Source organism: Nannobrachium achirus, assembly GCF_963921795.1.
Source record: "Nannobrachium achirus genome assembly, chromosome: 12".
NCBI classification, from domain to species: Eukaryota; Metazoa; Chordata; class Actinopteri; order Myctophiformes; family Myctophidae; genus Nannobrachium; species Nannobrachium achirus.
In genome coordinates, this window is record NC_137832.1 from 41928997 (window position 1) to 41941471 (window position 12475).

Sequence of the window (12475 nt, forward strand, 5' to 3'; positions counted from 1 at the left end):
GTGTCTTTCTTAGATACATGCTGCTTGCTTGCATTCATTTCATCTCATGTTGTGAAGAAAGTCTCAGCACAGCTGTGTGTATTTACCACTTGCAGAAGTAATGCCATATAGTCCTTTTCCCCTTCCAAAAGTTAAAATTCATATTTCATTTCATTAATCAGTTTGTTTTGTCTCTGGATACCAAGAATAAATAATGTGTTTTTTGATAATTAACTTTGATCTCATAAATGATTAATCGATTATTCAATTAATTGATTCATGTATATCAATAGATATGTCAGAGCATGGCGTGTACGCATATCAATAAGCAATTGTCTGAACATGTTAATGTAGGTGTAAGCACCGTCCGTGTGACAACATTCAAATCACGTCCCCCCCAAACATTGAATCACCAATGCAACACTGTCCATGTCCATCCCTAACTAACTACTAGGAAGTCAACGGTTCCACGCGCCGCACAAGGTGCCCTTTTTTTCACTTGAGCACCCCCTCCTCAAAATGTCTGTGTTCCTTCATGTGTGTTCTGTGATGTCTTTTAAGTGATCCCTGACTAGTATTGAATGATGTCAAGTGGCCGGCACTTACACATACATTACATGAGTTAACAGGTTCAGACAATGGTTTATTGATATGCATACATGCCCTGCTGTGACATATCTAATAGGTATTGATATGCATGTATAAATTCATTGAATAACCGATTAACCATTTAATCTACTATAGTCCCTGAAAATCGCAGGCCCCCCCTGCAAGTGAAAATCACAGGGCCCCCCTTTTGTAAATGATGGAGTTCTATCCGTCCATCATTCAAGGTTATATGAGATACATAAAGGTTTCCTGTGTAAATAAGCCGAAAAGCTTACTAGGATCTCCTTTTAGTTGACCTTGGCTTGACTGTACTGTCATGAAACTGTACTTTTAATAAAGTCTTCAATCAATCAATCTATCTGGAAGAAGTTGCACATGAACTCTGCAGCCGCACAGAGGCACTCCAACAACCACTCTGACAAGCTAAATGCTGGGTGCAGTAAATGTATTTGTCTGCATAAAGGCAATAATTGAAGTAGCTATGAATTGAAATATAATTAACAGGCTGCCTGTAATTTACATGTATTTATTGTGAGACAAAGGTTGAGAACCACTGCAAAACAGGCACTTAAAAGTTATTCTTGTTCTTATCATTAAGGTAGTTAGTTATTTGTAGGTAATAACTCTAATATTCCCATTATGTTATCTTGTAACTGTAAAAATTCATGTGAGAGTGAAGCACAATTGCTTTTTCTTATTTTGTTTATATGGAATTAAATACCCTAACCCGATATTTTCAAATAATTAAAAACAAAAGTTTAGGAAACCAAATGTAAAGAGGCATTACTTGCGACTCCAACTAGAAACTGGGTCCCGACCCAGGTGCCTCAAACTGGGGTTTGCCTGGGTCCTCCTAGGCCCTAAGCACGGCCCTGCTTTCCTCAGGTAATGTTGTTCAGGCAGGCAGGCAGGCGGGCGGGCGGGCGGGCGGGCGGGCGCAGCCTTGTCGAAAGACCGTGCCGGCCAGTCGAAGGAGCGGGCCACCCCGTCGAAAGACCGGCCTCCTTTTTTTCGGAAAAACGTGCCGTCGAAACAGCGGTGCTAAAATCCCTAAGTCGAACTATCGGCGCGTCGAAGTTGCGGCCCGTCGAACAATTGACATGTCGAAAAAGCGAGATTTCCCCCAAAAGGAGACGGCGTCGGTCGTAGTCCTAGAAACGGCAGATGTTGGACATGGCGACAAAACGCGAGGCTGTCCGCGTCAGTGCCAATATTAAAAAATTCCGTTCACCATGTCAAAATACCGATCCGAATCTTGTTTAGATTAAATTTGTTTAGACTCACGTTGTTGCACTGTGGACCGTGATGCTCCGTAGGTTGCCTTTTGTTGTTGTTTGAAACGGGAAGACAAACAAACCACTTCTTCCTGTCACTGTGTCTAACAATATACATTTTATTAATAATTAAAACTATTTGCCATAGTAAACATGTGTCACGTAGAATACATCCATTATTCAGACCATTTAAAGCGTACAAATAAACGCATCAATAAATGGATGAATAAAATAAAGAGTGAACGGGATTCGATCTCCTCTCATTCTCGGCATAAAATCTCTGTCCTAGAGCATAGACCCCTGCACCACGATGGACACAGAGGACGTGATTTGTAATCCCATTAGAGAGTGAAGACAAACAGCCATCAATACACACAGACGACATGGTCACTGAATTATCTTGAGACATTGACACTGATTTCCAACTCGGCTGTTTTAATAGGCAACCGATTTGTCTCACAACATCTCACTCACCATCATTCATCTAGATTAGTCTTTATGGTATACAGCCTACTTAGAAATAGTAAATATGACGCATGATATAAAGTTAGTCTAGTTAGAGCAACTCGAACTGGTATAAAAAAAATGACAAAGCCTCCCTTGATAAGGAGTTCCATGTTTATGTAAGTTCTTTGAGTTTGCAATATGCTTAGAAAGGTGCTTTAAAATTGCAATCCATTATAGAAACTTTATGTACTATTATTTTTTTGTACTGATCTCGAGACTTTATTTGTATATATATTTTTTTTAACTTATAGTTGCTCTGTATGGTTGATTCTCCTGTATTGTCGATTCTTCTTTCTTGTTTGTTTTTTTGTCGCTCAGCTGTACACAACAGGCCTTTTTCTTTTTACTGTCCTGTAACGTGTAACCTTAACTGCTGTGTGACTCTGGGTGACTGAATTTCCCCCTTGGGATAATAAAGGTATCTATCTATCTACATCATTCAAAAAAGGCTAACTTCAGACTTAATTTTTTTGTACAGTTTCATAACAGTCAAATCACTGATACACAGTCAATAAAAGGAGATCCTAGTAAGGTATTTCATATCACATTGAAAGACAGACAGACAGAACACAGTACTAACTAGGCTAATTGGCAATCATGTAAATGGTTTGATTCCGTTCAGTTATATTTTCAAATGATTCCCTTTTTTTTTTGCTTTAGCAATATAAAACGTTTTTATATTCAGAAAAATCTCAGTAATGGTATTGTCTGCCTCTCATTATTGTCAAGGAAGAAAGTACCGTATGTCGCTGCCTTGCTTAACTTTTTTACTGCCAATTAAATATGCCTTATTTGGGTTTTCCCTGCCATAAGTCTCCATAGACTTCCATGTAATTTATAGTGCACGGATCGTGCACGCCCATGCCTAGATGATGCACCACGTGTGTGCACACTGTTCAGTTTCCAAACAAAAAAAATCTGCTTGGAAATCCATTCAGGCATTCATGATTTATCAGCCATTATGTTTTCTTCAGATGTAAACAAACATGGCTGCCATGTTTGAAAGATGGGGTTGTATGGGGGGTGGAACATGCAAAATCGCGATTGAAATCATGTTTACTAGATTTAATGGGGTAAAAAAAAGAAAATCTAAGTAAAAGTCGACTTAAATCGTATGGCAGGGAAGTCCATAGTGAGATAGTTGATCTGAAAGTCGTTTGACACTAAGTGAGTTAAAGACCCAGTTCAGGGAATTAAGCTATTTCTTTATAGACACTTTCGGTTTGAAAACGATTAACCGTGCAGCTCTAGGGCTGAGGGAACATAGGGTCTATTTTGGAATTGAGGGAACATAGGGCTGGGGGAAACATAGGGTTGAGGGAACATAGGGTATAATAAATTGTTAGGGAGTAAGGGAACATAGGGCTGAGGGAACATAGGGCTGAGGGAGCTTGAGCATGACCCCATCCAGACTAGGTCCTCTGAAATCTAAAAGTAGTACGGATTTGCAACTAAAGTTTAATGCTGGCTGTCACCAGCATAAAAATATTATTGAACTCAAGTCTCCATGGCGCCAATGTTCATGTATGGGGGAAAAATGTTTGACAATGCCGTTCACGCTTTTGTTCATACCCCTCGCCCCAGCTAATTGTAGTGGAGTAAAAATACTACATTTGGATTAGTGTTGTCACGATACTGGATTTTCAACTTCGATACGATATTTTGAAAAATTTCGATACTCGATACCATTTTCGATACCACGCAACCACGGAGAATTTAGTGCAAAAAAAATATTTTTATTTAAAGAAAAATACACAAATAAAAAAATGAACTATCAACTGTCTGGAAGAAATAACTACACTTTCTTTCACAGTAGGCCTAATATTTTTCTTTCACAGTAGCAGTGAGTGCATGGCATGCATTGCAATTGTAAAGTAAATATTGAGGTAGTGTGCATATTCAAAAGCCTCAGATTGTCACACTGTAAAAGGCCAGGGCTCCAGACTAACTTTTTTCACCAACGTCCCAGGACCGTCCCAAACTTCAAATTTAACCGTCCCCAAATGAATGTAATCCGTCCCCAAAAATTATTAAAAAAATATATAGATTCATGAATTAATATATTATTGTTATAATATGTATTATTATTATTATTTAACTATTATTATTATCATCATTATTATTGTTATTAATATGCTGGTGAAATTGGCTTGGCAATCCTTTCTGTCATCAGTATCAACAAGCAACCCCCCTGGTTGCTTGTTTCTCTCTCAAAAACAAAACCTGGCAACATAGGGTGATCAGACTCAGCGAGCAACCCCGCTGGTTGCTTGTTTCTCTCTCAAAAACAAAACCTGGCAACATAGGGTGATCAGACTCTGAGATGTGTTTAACTTAGCACAAGACGCTAAACAAGCAGGCTGCAGTGGACACTATGCTGCTCATGATTACATGATTTATGTAGTGCAATATTGTGGATATGTGTGGCTGGCTACCAACAGGGAGGAAACATCAGAAAAGCACTGTTGATGACACGGAAAATAGACGCTAAAATAGACGCTTCGCGGACATTTTTAGCGCTTCTTCAGCAGCCTTTGCTATAGATTTCAGCACTTTTGCAGGAATAGCATGGTGCCCTGTCAGCACGTAAAGCGTGTGCATTAATCTGGCCATTCTTTAGCATGATGTGAGTTTGTATTAGCTGTTTTCGACTAAACTCCGCAGCCACCACTAGCTGCTGTTCGTTGTGTGTGTGTGTGTGTGTGTGTGTGTGTGTGTGAGAGAGAGAGAGAGAGAGTCAGAGTGTGTGTGGAGGGACGAGGTAGGGACGGGGAGAGAGAGAGCGAGAGAGATAGACGGAACACTATAGCCCCGTTCAGCTCGCATCGACACGTTGTTTTTGTTCAAATGAACAGTAATGAGATGGAGTCATTTATTTGAGCGAGCGGATCTGTTGTTGTCGAGAGTTAAATAAAAGAGAGGAAATAAGCCGCCACTGCTCGGGAACGCTCCAGCTTTCATGGCCGTACCGAACTGTAAAACGTAGTATCGATACTACCGATACTACGGAAAAGCCGTATTGTACCGAATGGGTTTTTTCAGTATCGATATTTATCGATATACCGATATTTTTGACAACACTAATTTGGATCTGAGCTGTAGTGGAGTAGTAGACAAGTAATACTCAAAAATACCTCACAATTGTGCTTCATTACAGTACTGGGGTACATATTTCCGTTAGTTTTGTTTTCTTCTGCGTTTGTAATTATTTTAGTATTTGTTTAAGCTCTAGCTTAATTTCAAGGACCCCCAGTTTGACATGCATTAGGCTACTACATTTCCATCTCTGAGAACCCAATGTTAATTTATCTCTGAGAGTGTACAAATGGAACCATTTGCCTTCACATTAACCACTCGAGTGTCTCTTTTTTTTGTTAGGGACTGGGATCGTGAACTACAGAAACGGCTGTCCAACCATGCCAACTATGAGGGGTGTGAAACGCGATGCGGAGTACATCTGCAAGTAAGTAACCTAGTGTTTCCTCCCAGCTACTTATTTAAATCTCTATATACTGTTAAAGGGAAAGAGCAATTTGGAGGTTTGTGTTGTGTTCTTCAAAGGTGGTCAAGAAATCAAAAAAAATATTTCTCCATTGACATTTCTTGCTGATTGTTTTATTTTAGTATATATATATTCTTCCTTAGTATATATACATTCTTCCTATCTTATCTTATCCTTTGGTTTTGAAATTGTAGCATTTCGTTATGCATCTAACAACTGGTAGATGGATGCCCCAGGCTCATGTTTGTTGGTGTACATTGAAACAAAATCATGTCGATTGAGTTGTCTTATTCTGACCAATAATCGTCAGTGTTAAATTCTGTTAATTTTGTCAACTAAGACTAAAAGACTACACAATTTCGATATTGTGTCCATAAGACTAGACTAAAACAACTTCAGAAGACTAAGGCTATTATTTGTTATTCAAAAGACTAAGACTAAATGTAAGTCTAATGGCTGTAAAAAGTAACACTGATTATGTAATGGACCGTTCGCAACTCCGCCCCTCCAAGCGCTGTCTCCGCCTCGACCTCTGACTAGTATCACAGCCGTCCTCTAATGGGCCCATTCACTTCAATGTAAATGCCAAATTCCGTTTTGGACCCAGAGCTTCGAAATCTCTTCCAATCCGTCAACAAGGCCTGGATATGCATTGGAAAAATGTGTAGACCTTTAAACTTTTAAAACTATACAACAGGGGCCAGTTGCACCACCAGAACGTAACTTCTGCCCTAAGTTAGGGAGTAAAGTCCTTACTAGAGGCTTAGTAACTACTAGTTAGTTTGTAACTAAGTGAGTTACTAACAGGTGTTGCACCACAACTGCTTAAGACATAACGTAACTAGTAATGCGTAGACTGTTCCTAAAGTAATGTATAGTCGCATAAAATGACGTCATAGCTCTGTTTCTAGTAAGGAAATAAAGCTTGTATCGTCTTTTGTCAACAGAGAGCTCCGTCTCCGGTCTCTCCACTGGCATGTGCAGTACAGTACACAAGTCACTGATATGCGTGCACAGGGCGAGCGCATCCCTGCGCAGTGCGCACTGCCCTGCAAACGGATTGTATCACAAATGATATTGGCCTCGTACATTTTTCCCCGTTGTGAAGTAACGCAGGGCAACACATATTTGGAGACACAGGGGAAGAGAGCGCACCGTTCAATTCGCTGTTGTGCTGTATATGCAGTGGTTGAAAAGTATTTAAATTAATTTAAAAAGTATCAATCCTGCAATATAGAAATACCCTATTAATAGCAGACACATTGTGAGCTTGTAGATCGGCTATTTTCAAATGTCCGAAATGTATATAGGGCTTAATGTATGTTTTAAACAGATGGGTCGTTTCATTGTTGAATCAATTAAATAGCCGATATAATATTGTCTGCCACGTAGTGAAGTTGCTCTGCTCCCATAGAGATAGGTTACTTAGTAAAGACTTAGTGCTGCCCAAGGGGTGGTGTAAATATTTAGTTGTTACTTAGAGATACGTAAGAACAAATTTGTGTGGTGCAACACCTGACATTCTAGTAATGCGTAAGTCTTGACTTAGAAGCCATTTACGTTACAACTAGGCTACGTTATAACTTAGTAACAGCTGGTGCAACCCCGCCCTGAGGAATATATAAGGACGCAGCAGAGGAATTAGAAAATCGCCTGGCTGCTGGACCACAGAAAGCCAACATGAGTACATTGTCGTCCCTTTCCTATAACTGTCTAACTTAAAGCCACAGTTAGGCTAGTAGGGCTGCAAGCGAACCTTCGGAGATTCGAACGTTCGTTCGTTACGTTGGCAATCGAAGTTCGAAATTAATGGGTTCAGGTTTTTTTCTTTTTTTTCCTTCTTTTTTTTACACGAAAAATAATTATCAGAATGTGATAGGCCTATTCAGAATATCACAGTAGTAGAGATAGCCAAATACGAAATAAGTTAGGCCTACCGGTAAACACTAACAGTTAATGGTGACCATTATAGTAGTTATAAAATGCACCAGAACAGCTTGGAGCGATCAAGGACCGTCCTCCGCTCCAATTGCGCTCCTATTTGGGGCCGCGAACCGGGTGGCGAATCAGCCTCGCTGACACACGCTTGATGACAGTAGAGTGAGAGGCAGCACTCTGAGCTGGGCAGAGACAGGCGTGTGTGCTTTGAACAGCGAACACCCAGCCATCCACGCACCCAAAGATAAAACAGCCTTTCTCCTAAGCATGAGCAAAGATGGATTTCATTGCAACCCCGGCCTAAAGGATCTATAATGCGATGTCTGGGGTTGTTACATCGAGACCAGTTTAGCCCGAACGCGACGCGCTCCGACGCAGTCACTCACCAAGTCTAATCATCATCCGTGCAACTCTGCTATACATTGAGCCTGTTCGTCAACAAACTGCACAACATTTTCTCCGATTGGGTTGGATTTTCCAAGTGTTAGCCTAGGTGTTAATGCGGCCACGCATCCACGCGTTTTCAATGGATAAAACAGCGCATTTAAAACATTTCCTACACTGTTTTAGCTGGTTAAAGGTACAGTACGTTCGATGGTTCGAACGTCCGAACGTTCGGTTTTTATTCAATTGAACGAACCATCTAAGGTTCGATGGTTCGTTCGGAAAATCCCCCCGAAGTTCGAATCCCTAAAACAGGGCTAGATTACAGCCCTATAGGCTAGTATGAATTAGACTATGGGAATGTCATTGTCCATCCATGGCATGGTGTGTAGGACATTGCACTAACTCATTTAGTGCCACCCCTTTCACCACTAGAGGGCGCCCAGTGGCCAGAGAAAATCCCATAGAAATATGCTGGTATATGCAGAAGCCCTGCAGCCATGACTTGCCTGAACACTTTCCTTTGTGCATGACTGCATGTACAGGAAGAGGATGAAGTTAGCTTGAAGTTAGCTATTGGCTACCAAGCATTTTAGAAGCCTTATTTTCGTCAACTTAGCCATGATTAAACCTTGCACACCTCATGCATGGGAAAAAAACAGAGAAGAATGAGCTCTGAAAAATCCAGTGGATTTGTGCAGTTTGTTCACAGCTTTCAAACAAAAAAATCCGATTGTAAATCCGTTCAGGCATTCTTGAGATAATCGCCATTATGTTTTACATGTAATGTAACCAAAAATGGCTGCCCTGTATGTTAGATGGGGTTGTATGGGGGTGGAACATGCAAAATCGCGATTGAAATCATGTTCACCAGATTTGATGGGGTCCAAAAAAAAAAAAAAAAAAAAATCAAAAAAAATCAAAAAATGTTTTTTTTTTTTATATCCCGAACTTGTTCGGGATAGGCACACTGTGATACGATCATATATCCCGAACTAATTCGGGATAGGCACTCAATGAGTTAAGATATTGTCATTATTGACTGACTCTGTCAATTCTAGTTAAGTGTGCCTGCCATGCAATGGCAAAACACTTATTAAGTGTGCCTGCCATGCAATGGCAAAACACTTATTAAGTGTGCCTGCCATGCAATGGCAAAACACTTATTGTACTCCCTCATACCTAAGCCAGGCATGCATGCGTGGCGTTTTCACAAAGTTTGGCACGTAACTAGTGCCGCACCATTTACGCTACCCCCGCAATATATACATCAAAACGTGCGGCTCGGCCGGGAATGGTGTGCTATTACCTATCGTTCCGATCCGCCTTACCATGCCGACGTAATCGGCAAAAAACAACGCTTAATTGTCCCCATTGACTTATAATGGGACAATGCAAGAAATCACATTCAAGTATTTTTCTCTCGCAAAGCATAGGACACGCCCATTTGCGCCAGGCTAGATTTTCTGCCATCTTGAATTTTCTCCAAAACACACTGTTTTCCCCTTTTCCTACATATTTTCTTCAAATGTCACAAAAAACGGTACACATGATCTATGAACCCATGCAATGAAGTTACTCAAGGGATATTTTGGTAGTCCATACCGTTCGTTCGTAACGCGCTTCCAAAGTTAGCGGGAGGGGCCTGTTTCGCAAACAATAGCCAGAAATCACAAACAAAACGTCGAGTCAACACTGACTTTCAACCACTGGTCGGGGGTGGCATACTCAACGAATCCCCAAAAGCTTTTCCACTCTGCCTCATGGTGGCGCTATAACGGTCCACTTGCCTCGTAACTCTTGAACCGTAGGTCGGAAAATTTAAATTATTTTTTCCCTGGATTCCTTGGGTCAAGACGCATCTCCCCATATAGGCCCTGCCCATTTGCGTCAGGATAGATTTTCCGCCATTTAGAATTTTCGCCAAAACACACTTTTTGCTCCTTTTCCTACATATATTCGTCAAATGTAAAAAAATGGGTACACATTATCTATGAACCCATGCAATGAACATAGTCAAGGGGTATTTTGATAGTCCATACTGTTCGTTCGTAACAGGCTGCCAAATTTTTGCCCGTTTGGCAAAAAATAAATCACAAACAAAAGGTCGACACTGAATTTTAACCACAGGTCGCGGGTGGCATACTCAACAGATCCCCCAAAGCATTTCCTCTTCGACCCGTAGGGGGCGTCACAAACGCGCAAAACGTAACCGTTTCGTGCCAGAACGTGTTTTTCAGGGGGATTGACCCTCTTAAAACGAAACACAGGCAACTTGGTGGATGGTCTCACAGTCCAAACCGCTGCACAAGGTTGCACATTTAGCGAGCTGCAGGCACACTTGTCAAAATTGACTCTGTCAATTCTAGTTTATTTATCTAGTAACTTAGGTCAGTCAGACAGTTCTCCTCAATACTTTGGCACCTTTCTACTCCTGTATACTTAGACAGAAAATGAAAATAAAAACATCAATGTGTTCAGCTTACTGTGGCGACGTGTGCTATTACTTTTTACAGCAATCGGCCAAATGGTGGCGCTGTAGGAAGCCTTCGAAAGTGCGAACTTTGAACAGGTATAGCTCATGCTGTGTTTGAGGTCCAGCCATGAAACCTGTATACACGTATGCGTCTCCTCATGCCGAACAACTTTTACCCTCTTTTGACCTCTGACCTTTAGATCCCCCACAATTTGGAATTATATGAAAAACAGTAAAAATCTATCTCCTCCTGGGATTTTCGGAGCATGAAACTTTTTTCTCATGAACTTTGAACCTATTTCTACACAGGCTATGTGGTGAGAAGTTTGTACGTTAAATAATGTTTTTTTTTTATAATTCAATATATATTGCGGTTTTATGCAAATTATTCTTCAGCCTCTAAATCATACATGCAAAGTTACACGTTCATGGCATTTGGCAAAGATGTAGAGGGTTAGTCAAAATATCACTGAAACCAATCTTATTCCAATCGGCCAAAGGGGGGCGCTATACGAAGCGTTTGAAAATTCAAACTTCAAACGGCTTAAGTCATGACTCGTTTCGTTTGAAGTCATGCAACTTACAGGTGATTACTTGACAGGGAGGCGCCAATGTGTTTAGAGGAGGGGATTCCCAATCTGAATTTTTGCAAGTCACTAAAGGTGTGCCCCAAGGTTCAGTCTTGGGTCCAGTCCTTTTCACTATTTATATAAATAATATAGTATCCAAATTAAAACATTGTAAATCCCATTTATATGCAGATGATACTGTTATTTACTGTATAGCCAATTCTGTTGAAGTAGCAATGGAAAAATTACAAAATGCTTTTAACACCCTGCAAGATGCTCTCATCTCACTTAAGCTAGTTCTAAACTTAAGCAAGACAAAATTCATGCTATTTTCAAGAGCCAAAAATATAAATACAGACTGTCTTCATATTGATACTCTAATTAGATCCTCCATTGACAGAGTTACAGAATATAAATATCTGGGTATTTGGCTAGACGATAAACTTTAATCACCACATTTCAGAACTTTCAACCAAACTAAGACAGAAAATTGGCTTTCTATATAGAAATAAAGTAAACTTCCCAATGATCTGCAGGAAAAGGATTGTGGAAGCTGTCTTTATGTCAGTATTAGATTATGGGGATGTTATCTATAGAAATGCTTCCCCTTACTACCCTTTTACCCCTTGACACAGTTTACCATTCAGCACTTAGATTTATCACTGGTGAAGGTTACTATACCCATCACTGTACCCTCTATGAGAGAGTAGGCTGGCCATCCCTTGCTGAGAGAAGAACAAGGCACTGGCACCAGTTTATTTTTAAAGTTATCGATGGGAAGTTACCACCTTATATCACTTTACTACTTGACTGGAAAACAATAACTTACCGGACTCGCTCAAGTGACTGGCTTTCACTTAAGGTTCCACCTGTTCAGTCCGAACTAGGGAAAACAGCTTTTTGCGTTGATGCTCCTGTCTCATGGAACAATCTACAATGCATGCTAAAAATTAATGCTCCAATATCGTATGGTCAATTTAATAACATGCTTTTAAATCTCCCTACCTCAGTATGAGGGTGAACCTCAATGCTCTTTTCGAGAATAAATAAAGGTTTCAATCAATCAATCAATCAAACTTGCTTACACGCGTGCTTTGACTCGAGCAGGAGGACATCTGTATTTAAGTGTAAAACACTTAAACCCACTTTTATTCTGGAATGTTCGCGTCAGGTGCACAAAAATGTATGTAGCCTGCGGAATTGGTTCAGTTAGCAGAACTTGAGTGGGTCAATGCGG